The sequence below is a fragment of the Balaenoptera acutorostrata genome, chromosome 3, assembly GCF_949987535.1.
Source record: "Balaenoptera acutorostrata chromosome 3, mBalAcu1.1, whole genome shotgun sequence".
Classification (NCBI taxonomy): Eukaryota; Metazoa; Chordata; class Mammalia; order Artiodactyla; family Balaenopteridae; genus Balaenoptera; species Balaenoptera acutorostrata.
In genome coordinates, this window is record NC_080066.1 from 52623544 (window position 1) to 52633079 (window position 9536).

The 9536-nt window shown below is 48.0% G+C and overlaps 1 protein-coding gene across 7 annotated transcripts in view; it reads right to left on the reverse strand.

The window, feature by feature from the left end:
* Window positions 1–2213: 2213 nt before the first annotated feature.
* The window catches only part of ADAMTS17 (ADAM metallopeptidase with thrombospondin type 1 motif 17), a 372624-nt gene continuing 365301 nt past the window's right edge, over window positions 2214–9536 (reverse strand). For 3 of the 7 annotated variants that reach the window (XR_009007375.1, XR_009007374.1, XR_009007370.1), the window contains 3 exons: window positions 8455–8686; window positions 6939–7019; window positions 3359–4020 (listed from right to left, as the gene is read on the reverse strand). The gene's annotated coding sequence lies outside the window, so the exon portion shown is untranslated. Of the gene's footprint in view, window positions 2365–3356; window positions 4021–6938; window positions 7020–8454; window positions 8687–9536 lie in introns of those variants that run through there. The other 4 variants (XR_009007372.1, XR_009007376.1, XR_009007371.1 and 1 more) reach the window with 4 other exon arrangements.

The following is a 9536-nucleotide window of genomic DNA, read 5'->3' on the forward strand; positions in this document are numbered from 1 at the left end:
AGTTTCACCCCTAATGTGCTGTGTGACCTTGGCAAAAATCTGTCTCTCTAAACAAGCTGTGGAGTGGGAGTCTGCTGGCTTATGCTTTGCATGTGTATTTTGCAAGGAATAATGAGACAAGTTCCATGAACCATATTTTGTCCTTGAGGGACAAACAGTACAAGCTATTTATTTTAGGGGCATGGCTTAACCAGCTCCCCTCACTCAGCCCAGAAACACTCCTGGCTATCCTGGCATGGGCTCTCAGAAGCAGCGAAGTCTAATTAGGTGTCCTTTTCTGCCTGGAGCCCAGCTAGTCTGCTCCACGCAGAAGGCAATAATGCTGTTGCTCAGGCATTCACGGTCCCATGTGTCTGACCACAGCCACTTCTTGTCCTCGTTCATTTATCCAGAAGTCTTTATTGAGCCATTCATCTGTGCCAGGCCCAGTGCTGCACCCCAGGGGTGCAGAACTAGGAACATACTGGTCTTTGCATCTCCAGGTTCAACTCCCGTCACGCCCACAATACTGCAGCCCGAGTTCCAGCAACTTTCCATCCATCTCCGTTCCCTGCACGGTCTGTCCTTTCTGCCCAGAATGCCCTTTCCTCTCCTCTGCCTGCCGAATCCTGACTTCTCCTTCAATAACCTCTCTGTGAGGTTTTTCACATATTCTATTAAGCAGAGCAAATCAGTCTCCACTCTCGTTTTGTGAGAGGTAAAGACAAGAGCGCCTCCCTGGTTGGGGCATCCCTGCTGGTGAAGGTGGTTGCATCCACTCTGTCTGTAGAGTGATGGATGCCCTGGGTGTCCCTTTATTACTCAAAGCCAATAGGACTTCATTTTGAGGTGCTTTCACCCCAAAATCTATCTCTAGACCTAGACCCAGCAGCCAGAATTCCTTCAGGCCTCTGGGGGGCGGTGTTGAATTCTGATAAGTGCATTGTGGCTTACAGGAGGCTGGAGTCCAGGGTGGGAGACAAGAAGGTTCAAAACACCAGGAAGCTTGCATGATAATGAGATAGCATAAATATTTTGGTATTTGATTTATTAGCATTTTCTCTTTCAAAGGAGAGCCACCACGAGTCAGGTGCATTTCTCACACCAAGAAGGAAGTGCAGGCCATGGGTCAGCTGAGGGCGGGTGGGCTGAGCGTGGCAGGGCAGGAGGTGGCCGTTGACCACCTGCTTAGACACAAGCCCTTGACCCTTCTACTTCCCTTCCATGGAACTAGGCAAACAGGCCCTGATTGTCTACCTGTGGGTCCTGTCTTCATCCTCCCAAGAGTCAGGACCACTTTCCTCTTCATGTCCTGTTGTAAAATATAGTGTATTCCCAGGATACGTGAGGTACAGCGAGGTCGACAGATTAGGAGACGATTGCCAATGACAAGATAGTTTGTGACTCACAAGGTCACAAGAGGAGGGAGCAGGCTACGCCACTCAGGGCTACATGGGAAGCACCGGGGCTGGTCAGGAGGCAGAGGGTGTGAGGGGCAGATAAGGGATAAGCTTTTTTTTTTTTTTTTTTCTTTATTGTGGTTTCTGTAGGAAGGAACAGGCGAGGCAGGGTAAGCAGGCTTAGGATTGACTGGTTAAAATAATTTCAGCTGGGAGTGTCTAAGGGTTGTCCCTAGTTTTCTAGTACCTGGCCCTGGGTTTTAGGGCAGGTGGAGAGTGGCCCTGAGTGTGAGAGCCTGATAGAGGAGGTGGCTGGGGGTGTGGGCTCTGAACGGGTTGGTTTGCACGTGAGGAGCACACTCTCAGACTAGTCTAGGAATTGGTTAGCCCTGGGAGGGGCAGGCCCTCTGGGCTCAGCAAGACCCCAGATGTCAAAGCACCAGAAAACAGAAAAGACATGGATGACACACATCTCACACTGAAGCACACGGCTCTCTGGCCTCCACGGGCACTGCACCTCAGCTCTGGTAGCCTGGACATCCTTCACGGACAGGCACAGTCCTCACGTCACTCCCCAGCTGTGCCTTGAATGGGGGGACCTGGTGCCACGCCCCAACCTTGCCCAGTGCCTGCCAGGCTGTGGCCTTTGAGAGACTGGAAAGCGGAAGGGGTGGTTGTGGTGCCTGGAGGGCCCTGAGGAGGAGCACACAGGGCAGGAGTGTGTGTGGGCAGAGGGATGGCGGGGGGGGGGGGCAGCATTCAAGGGCACAGGTGAGAAGTTGTGCCCCTGCCTGGAATTATTATGCCTCACAAAAAGATCAACTTATGTGGAGGTAAAAATATATCGCATGAGATTCTTAGGAGTCAGGATAATTGTAAGTATCGTACCTAGCATTACCTAGAAGCTTGTGCTGAGAGCAGCGGTGTGGCATCGCTGGGCACCACCCCACAGCCAGGGGCTGGGCAGAGGGCACGTCCAAACAGGCTGCAAGAGAACGGAAATAGGCAGCATCTGTGAGGGAACAAGGCTTGCTTTCTTTAACCATCTTTAACCCTGTCGCATCTCAGTTAAAGGTCTACAGAAAGCTGCCTCCACTGGGGTCTGCAAGGACGAGGTGTTACTGGGGGGGAAAACTGTAATCTCAGGAGCCACCCTTGGACTGGTGACCCTCATAGCCCAGGCTCAGACACATTTCCCACTGTGTCATTAAGAACAGGACAGAGAAAAGGAGGCACCATTGCTGACCCAGGAGCCTGCAGGGCCCGAGTGTTTCAGCCAGTGGAAGTGACCAGAGACCCTCCTGGTGTGACGGAGACACAGGCCCAGTACCTTCCTGAACCCTGAGCTCACAGATGCCAGCAGCCCGTCCCTGGAATGACTGTCCTCTCTCTCGTGCACTCTCTCCTCTGCCAGTGGGTTCTCGCCCACCCAGTGTCCCCCTGGGCAGGGAGCTGAGCCCAGGGAGGCCCAGGCCCCACCCGCAGCAGCTCGCGGCCTCATGGGGAGATGATGTGGCCGCCGGATGGAATGCTGGGATCCAAGCAGAGCGGCCACACGGGGGGCAAGGGCACGGGGCCACACAAATGGGCAGACAGAGGAGAGGCAGTTCAGGCTGAGGGGACAGCCTGTGGAAAGGCTGGAGATTTCAGAGCGCTTAGAGTGGGGCTGGCAGATATTTTCTGCGAAGGGTCGCATGTTATGTATTTTAGGCTTTGCAGACCGTCCAGTCCTCCTACTGGGCTCTGTCTGCAGTGCACAAGCAACCACAAGAGGTACACAAACAGGTGGGCGTGGCTTGTTCCAAGTAAACTTTATTTATAACAACAGGCGGTGGGAAGGAATTGGCTGGTGGACCGTAGTTTGCAGACTCCTGGCTTGGACAGTTGGGGGTCCACAGACAGGTCCGGGCAGGGTACAGGAGGGGGACAGAGGGACCAGGCTGCTATGAAGCTGAGCCAGGGATGGTCTTTGAGCAGGGAAGCAATAAAGGGAGCCCTTAGTAGACAGTGGTCTTCCAAAGGTCACTTTAGTATTGGTGTGGCGGCTGGAGGCTGCTGCCATGGGCCTGAAGCAGAACAGTACCCCCGCGGGGTTGGGGAAGAGGGACAGACTGAAGAGAGTTTTAAAGACAGAAAGTGACAGGCCTTGGGGATGTTCTGTCTCTGGGTTGATTCTCAGGTTTCTGGTTTTTGTATGAATGGATGGATGGGGGGGGGCAGGAACATGAAGATGGACCCCTGTCAATTATGGGAGACTCTGGAGAAGGACGGCATTGGCTTCCCGCCGTATGTCCCATGGGACCCTAATGGAGGACTGAACAACAGTGAAGTCACCCTGGCTGCTCTCAGCCCTTTAGAGATATGGCTCCATTCCGTCCCGGCATCTGCTGTCAGGTAACTGTTGTTTCTTTGGGGTTCTCTCTCTCTTCTGTTTGGTTGCTTCTAAGATTTCCTCTTCATCCTTGGTTTCTGCAGTTTCACTACTATGTGTGAGGCGTGGATTTCTTTCTATTCTGTTCACTATTTGTGATGCCCTTTGATATAAGGACACATGTCTTTCTTCAATTCTTGGACATTTTCAGCTATTATCTCTTCAAATATGGCTCCTCTGCTATTTCTTCTGTTCTTGTCTCTGGAGCCCCTATTAGACAAAAGTGGATACCTTTCAACGTATTTCACTCTTTCTTAACTTTCAAAAATTTCATTAAAAAAATTCCTTTGTTTCTCTATACTGCTTTTTGGCTAAAATTCTTCAATCCAAACTTCCAATGATGAATCCTCTGTTTGATTCTTTATCTCCAGAGTTTATCCAGTGTTTTGAGTTTTTCATTTTCATTTTTGACTTTGCTTGTCAGTTCTGAGTTTTCTTGTTGTTTTTTTTTCCTTATCTACTTGATTTTGCTCATGACTTACTGTTTCTTTAAAATGTATGTTACTCTTTGATTTATCTCTTTGAAAATCCTAAAATAGCCGTGTGAGAGTCCAGCTCATAGCTGCGACTGGCTGTGTGTGGACAGATATCCATCACCATGGCCAGGGAACTTGGTCTGGACAGAGAAAACCACCCAGGACTATTCAATATCGTTTGATCCCTAATATGCTTGGGAAGCCCAGGTGACGTCATTATGAAGTGTGGTCAACGCAATGTCAGAGTCACAGAATGCTTTTGAGGGAGCTTATGAGGGAGGCACTCCAATTTTGAGAACTTGGCTTTGCTGAGTTAGACCCATCTGAAAGACAGAGGATCTGATTTCTCCTTGGGCAGAGGTTTGTTTACCCTGAGTTCAGAGCCAACAGCCCTAATAGTTTTGAACTGACTTAAATATTTTTCCACATTTGGGCAAAGCCTCTATTTGCCAAAAGAAGGTACAACGACATATCGTTATGATTCTCTGAGGACAGGGGACTGTGCATCATTCATCTTTCCCTCCACCCTGCATAGACCACACTGCTCAATAAAAATTTATTGGCTTATGTTGTAAAATGATTGTTTAATATATGAGTCATGATACGAATAAATTTTATATACCGTAACTTATACATTCAGATGGGTGTTGCAGCTGCCTTGGGATCCTCTGTCCTAACTGAGCAATGTGGATGCAGGGATGCTGCTGAATTGCTCTCAGGCCATTATATAGGCCACAACAGATTGCCCCAAGTTACCCTGTGGTCACACTCCACATGCATGCATTATATGTGTGTGTGTATGTCCATTAGGTGTATATAGAATAAAAATGGAATATATCATAATGTAATATGTGTGGATATATTACATACTTATTTTGTAAAAAACAATATTGGCAAAAACCATTAACACATCAAACCAACCCTGTTGCAACACTTGCAACAGGCTCTCTTCCCTTTACCGTATCCCAGTTTAATAACACGGAATTTGGCTTCCAGCAAGGTTTCCAAATCTTTCAGTATTTGATAGGTCAACAATTACAATCGTATGTTGACTTTGCAATATACTATTTTAATGATGTGTTAATACATAGCAATCCTTGGACGGAACTTCCAGAATGCTGTTTTATAACTATCAACTGGCACATTAAAACTAACCTCAGTGATAAGAAAGCCAATAGCTGGAGATACATCATTAGCCAAAGGATTGCTGAATGTGTGATTGGCACACACAGAATTAAGCTGGAAGTGAGACCCCAGAGACCTCTAAAACCTCTAAAGAGCAGTTAGTTTGCAAGGATCCTGGGTGAGTGGTTTGAGAGTGAATTTTTAAAGGGTACTTCATCATCTAAAGGCTCAGTGGAAATTCAGCCCCTAGAGGAGCTCGTCATTCCTTGGGGACCTATGAGTGGGCCCTTGGTGGAAGTTCCTACATGGACACTAGGTCCAAAGTCAGAAGTAGAAAATCATCTGAAATTGGAGAGAGTGGGGAAAAAATGCAGGCAGTGGAAAGGGATGGAAAAGAAAAGGAGAGATGGATATAGGGAGGGAGAAAGAGAATAAATAAATACTAGCCCAAGAAGGAAACAGAAAGTGAGATAGCAAGGTGGAAAGCATGAATAAGAGAGAGAGAGAAGGAGAGAGAGATTATGGAAGAAGTAGGAAGGAGCCTGTTGGAAACTGGAGGGACATGCCCATTTTCCCTGAGCCTCATGTAAGCTGACCTCCACGTCTGTGTGCATAAGTTCTGTGCACTGGACTGTAGTAGATAAATATCAGTAACTGGGCAGGTCCCCAGGCAGCGCTGGTAGTGTGCTGGTCCTTCTCATAGCTCTGCCAGAAAAGAGTTTTGCTTTGGCTCGACTGGGCTCTGTCTACCAAGGGATCCTTTAATTAACTGGGTCATTTACATTTTTCTTACAGTGGGATGGATTCCTCAGACCTGAGTACCTAGTCTTTTCCAAGGGAAATCCCAGTGTTATAAGAAATTCCAGGAGGAAAACCATCTAATTTCTTGGTCATTTTTGAATGCTATACCCTACAATGCTGAAGCTGCTCAGGATCTGAAAGGGGTTGTTTTTCTGAGAAGGGCTTCAAAGCCAAGGGGATGACAATTTCATAGTGCATGGGGGGTGGGTGGTAAGAGTGGTCCTGGTCACAGGAATCCCACCGCGAGCACTTCTGTCACACTAGAACCCAGCCAGGCACAGGGATTTGTCCTGATAAGTCCATAAACCCTGTGGTTAAACTTTTATTCCAGAAACACCAGATGGTGGCGCCACAACAAGCTTTACAAAATCCTCAGCAAACCAGGGACTTTCTCGGCCTCCTGATCTGTCACTCTCCTCTTCAAAAGATAAAATGAAAAGGAGAGAAAACAGCTTCCAGATCACCATGGAAACCACCTGAAAATACCTGTCTCTGTTGGCAAGGGGTGGTTGACAAGGGGGAGAATTTGAAAAACAGCCAACATCTTGTTCTCATTGACTTACAGCTAGTTGTCCAAATATTTGTATCATTCAAGCCATATGCAAAAGAATCATTGAATTTAGACTGCACTTTTCTTATCCAGTATAAACATCTTCTGGTACAATCGTGAACTTATCTGAAAAGAAACAAGATAAGTTGTAACCAACAATGGATAAGCATACTCACTTGGGACATGCATGTGCTGGGAACCAGGGATCCAGCCATACCCAAGAGGGACCTGTTTTCTGCCCTGGTGGAATTCGCTTTCTAAATGGGAAAACAGACAATATGTAAGTACAAAAGTTAACAAAATAGTGATAGGTTATGACAAGTATTGAGGAGGGAGGAAAGATGGCTGCTGGGCCTGGGAGGGAACGTCTGTCTAAGGAATAACATTTCAGCTGTGACACAAAGGATGCAGATAACCAGCCACGGGAAGAACTGGGGGCAGGTGGCAACATTGCAAAGGGAGGGAAAGACACCTGCAAAGGCCCAAGGGTGGGGACAAGGGTGGAGGATTTGGACAGAAAGGGGAGTGTGTGGCTGGTGTGTGTGTGTGTACGGTGGGTGGGAGAGGACAGCAGGAGCCGGATCACACAGGGCTTGATATGAGAAAACTCCAGGGGCAAGTGAAAGGTTTTAACTGGGGAAGGCCATTTATGTTTCTGAAATCTTACTCTGACTAGGGTGTGGAGAGAGTCAGGAGGGAGGGAGGTCGCTGGGAAGCTTTTGTGGAGTCCTGGGGCGAGGTCTGTGACTCAGCACACAGTGGTGGCCAGAGAGACAGGAAGAAGCGGACAGATCAGAGACTTAATTTGGAGGCAGAACGAATGGTATTTGTGGTTGCATTGGACTGGGTGGAGAGCAAAACTGAGGAAACAAGGATGACTTTGAGGTTTTGATGTCAGACATTAGTGGATACTGGTGCCCTTTACTGAGATGGGGAAACCTACAGAGTAAAAATGAATGTGTGAGAGGGAGGAGATTGGGAATTTCGTGTTGCAAAACCTAGGTCTGAGGCATGCAGTGGATGCTGCGGTGTGCCACGCTGATGCCCCTTACGACCCTCATGCCCCCAGCTGCCAGCAGCATTGGCTGACTCACAGCTGAGCCCATCCCCAGCCTCACCCTCAACATAAGGGAACTGACTCTTGAGATTACACCCCTTTCCCAGAGCAGCTTGCAGACAATGATACTCCAAGGCCTTGCCTCAACTTTGAAGGAGCATTCCAGCTCCAAAGTTCCCTATGGGATCAATTGAGCCCCTGTTACGAATGTAGCAGAGGTCCGTATCTCCCTGTGCCCAGCCCTGCTTCTCTCACTCCATCAGTGTTCCTGAGGGCACCTCCCAATGAACCTTCTGCCCAGACATCTCCACACATCTTAGTTTGGGTTCCCAAGAACGCAAACTAAGACAGCTGGTGCCAGGAATAGTCCTAGGAATCAGAAATCCTAGGAATCTAAAATTCTATAGGATTTTAGACCTGCGTCACCTGCCAGCTACAAGGACCCCATGCCCCTGGCATCCGAAAAGGGTAATGGTTAAAACTTTCACTGGTAGTGCAGTATCTCAGTCATTTGAAAGAAACAGGGAAATAGAAATGATAAGGCAAAGAAATTCAATGGCGGTTGCTGAGTGTTATGGATGCACTGGAGAAAGATAATAAAAATGCTGAGAATGATTAATCATTAATCAATTTACCTGCTGCACACAGGATCCAAGTTGATATTGTTGCTGAGGACCCAGAGTGTTATCCTGGTCCTCCTTTAAGAGTGAAGTGGGGTGGAGTTCATGTAATAAATGGAGTCCTGATTCATGTTTGGTTCACAGTGGACCCAGTGGGCCCTTGCGGTCAACCAGTGATTATTTCCCCTGTCCCTGAATGTACACTTGGAATGGATGAAACCTGGTCCTTGGCCTGTGGGATAGAGAACTGTCATAGGAAGACACGTTATACTGTGAAACTGCCTCCCTCTCCCCAGGCAAGATAGTAAATCAACAGCAAAGTTGTAACCCGGTGAGAATGGAATATTTTAGTGAAACACTTAAAGACCCCATTACATCCCCTTGTAAGTCATCAGTCTGGCCCCTACAGAGTTTAGATTGGGTCCTGTCACATGACAGTGGACTACCACAATCATAACCAATAATTAGCCCCAAACGCACTGCTGTGCCAGATTAACAACGTTCACATACGAGACGTATGACTGTTGAGCTGGCGAGTGCTTTCTTTTCCATCCCTTTAGAAAGGAGACCCAGTTCACATTCATGTGTAACAGACACCAGTACCCACTTATGCTCAGTCTTCCCCAGGGCTATGTTAACTCTCCCACTCTGTTACAATGTAGCCCCAAAGGGCCTGGACTGTACACACCCTCCACAGAATCTGCATTGACCTGCTGTGTCCATGGCATTCAGTTAATCAGACCAGGAGAGGAAGAAGAGGCCTTAGAACAGTATAATCTGCACTCTACAGGGTGGGAGATAAGCCCCAGGATGAATCAAGGAAACATTACATCAGTGAAGTTTTTAGGAGTCCAGTGGTCTGGGGCATATCAGGATATCCTCTCCAAAGGAAAGGGCACTTGATTGAATCTTGCTTCCCTTTCCATTAAGAGTGGATTACAACAATCAGCAAGCCTCTTTGGGTCTGGAGGCAGCCCAGGGAGAATCATTCCCAGGCAGCAGGGCTGAGCCTAATGGGACTGGCCACGTGCACCAGGCTGGACTTCAGAACTGCTACGGAAAGGGACCGCGATGTGCTTCCCCTCCTTTTTAAATAG